General features: G+C 41.2%; 1 pseudogene; it reads left to right on the top strand.

Moving 5' to 3' along the window:
- The first annotated feature begins 253 nt into the window (after positions 1-253).
- LOC102865146 lies at positions 254-1,875 on the top strand (annotated as a pseudogene).
- The last annotated feature ends 660 nt before the right edge of the window (positions 1,876-2,535 follow it).

Consider the following 2,535-nt stretch of genomic DNA (forward strand, 5'->3'; position numbering starts at 1 on the left):
GTATATAATCCCATGACCACTTCTAGATAGGGAGGTAGTCTTTGAAGTCTAGACCCACTGCCCTCCACAGATCTTTAATAAAGTGCTTTATTGAATATTGCAATCTCCTTGTCTTATTGGAGATTGACTAAGGAAAGAACCCCTTGTGTTCAGTAACAGCTCTGTGTATTTCTTTTAAAGTAGGGAACACAATTTTGTGCAATAATCACAAGTCTCCCAAAGGACACCAGGGAGCTGAAATCGATGCAAGAACATGAGGGATTTTATTACAAGCTCTAGAGCAGGGACTCTACACAAACCGATGCAGCGGCCACGTGGCAGAGCCCTGAGCACTTGGAGACAAGGGTTTTTATTGGTGCCGGGAGTGGCAAAGACCAAGTGAGGGCCAGAGACATACAAGGAGATTGGGGAATTTGTGAGGTAAGATGGAGGCAGCACATGGCAATTGGCTAATTTGTAAATGAGCAGACTCATTAGCAAGGGCCCGAACATTTGGCATATTCTGATTGGAGTAAGGTTCATATAGAAGGAGTTAGAGTCACTTGTTTGTTGCTGAGGTCCTTTCAGGAAGTGAACTCGAGATAAACAAGGACAAAGGACTTAAGATGACTGCCAGACCAGAGCTATAGATAACAAATCTTGACTCTTACAATATGAATCCACCAGGACCTGCTAAGCGCACTGAAGATGTTGGCCACCACATGAAGTTTGCTTTGGACCCCCATTGCCAGACATGTGAACACCATCCCTCTGGGCATGTCTACCTCTGCAGCCCTTAAGCCAACTGCTTCTGTAAGAAAGAGCTTGACCAACTGTTGGTCTGGTTCCCATCAAGCAAAATATACATTTAGCACCAATTCCTCCATCTTGGCTCCTGCCATCATCCAGCATACCCCCTATTTCAAGGACAGCTGTGGTCAATGGAGAATTCAAAGATCTGAGCCTCAGTGACTTTAAAGGAAAGTACTTGGTGCTTTTCTTCTACTTCTTGGACTTGACTTTTTGTGTCCTACAAAATTTACTATGTTTATCGACAAAGCAAAATGAATTTCATGACATGAACTGTGAGATTGTGGCCATGTCAGTGGAGTCCCACTTTAGCCACCTGGCTTGGATAAGTATATCCAGGAATAACAGTGGTTTGGGCCACATGAACATCCAGCTCCTGTCAGATTTAATGAAGCAGATATCCTGAGACTGTAAAAGCAGTTTATATGCTAAGCATTAGAGAAGCCATTTTGTTCTGACAGTCATTATAAGAAATGTATACCTTAATAATGTTGACAATAATGTGTGTTGCTAAGGTTTATGTTTCCTAATACATGCTGACTCAGATTGCTTACTACCCCCTGACTATATCCTGTACCTGTCCCGAGGCCTGGACACCCATGGGAAGTCAGAAATGATAATGACTCTGAATGGGAAGAAATCTTAACTGCCAAGCACAATAAACTGTGTAACCCTCATGCTCAATCTCTGTATATAAACTCAATCTTTGCTACCCCTTGGGGTCGGAATGGTTTGGGTGATAGCTGATGTTCTCAACCCACGTGTAATAAAAGTTTGTTAATTTCCAATATTGTCAGAGTGTTTAAATCTTGGATGTTCTGCCATAACAAGATGATAGTATATTGTTGGAAGGCCCTGGTATTGCACTAAGAGGTCTCTTTATCATCAACTCAATGGTGTCATCAAGAACTGGAGTGTCAATGACCCCCCTGTGGGTCACAGATGGAAAAGACCCTCTGTTTGGTGAAGACATTCCAGTTTTTGGGTGTTCATGGCAAGAGCCCAGACAATTGGGCACCTGATTCTTCTACAATCAAGTCAAGCCCAATTGCTTTCAAAGAATATTTTGAGAAAGTCAATGAGTAAGCGGTTTATCCATGAGCATCTGGATTGCTGCTTATACCAGAGAAGAACTCGGAGTTAGAGATCTCTGTGTGTGTGCTTCAAAAGGTGAAAAGAAAGCTTATTAACTAGGGACAAATGTTTGACAATACCATTTCGGACCAAAAAAAAAGTTTACAGAATACTCATTGGTCTCCAGAAGAATAAGACTGATAACCCAGTTATAAAATGGACAAAAAACATGGAAAGACTTTTCACAGAAGAAGACATTCAGGTGGCCAACAGACACATGAAAATATGCTCAAAATCACTGGCAAGAAGAGAGATGCAAACCAAGGCCACAGTAAGTTACCTCTGTCACCTCAGTAGCAGTGACAAAGATTAGTAGGGAAGAAAGCAATAAATGATGGAGAGAATGTGGAGAGGTGGGAACTCTCATACACTGTTGGTGGGATTATAAAATGGTGAACCTACTCTGGAAGAAAGTTTGGTTTTTTCTTAAAAAGTTGAAACTCCATATGACCCAGTTATTCCACTAGTAAGAACATATCCCAATAAAATTAGATACAAACGTAAATTTGTACACCAACATCCACAGCAGTGATATTTTCATTGCAAGAACATGAAAACAGTCCAAATAGCTAACAAGAATGAAATGGATTGAGAAATTGCAGCATATTCACA

This window comes from Elephantulus edwardii, unplaced genomic scaffold (genome assembly GCF_000299155.1).
Source record: "Elephantulus edwardii isolate Elephantulus edwardi_28Jun2011 unplaced genomic scaffold, EleEdw1.0 scaffold00107, whole genome shotgun sequence".
In the NCBI taxonomy this organism is placed as follows: Eukaryota; Metazoa; Chordata; class Mammalia; order Macroscelidea; family Macroscelididae; genus Elephantulus; species Elephantulus edwardii.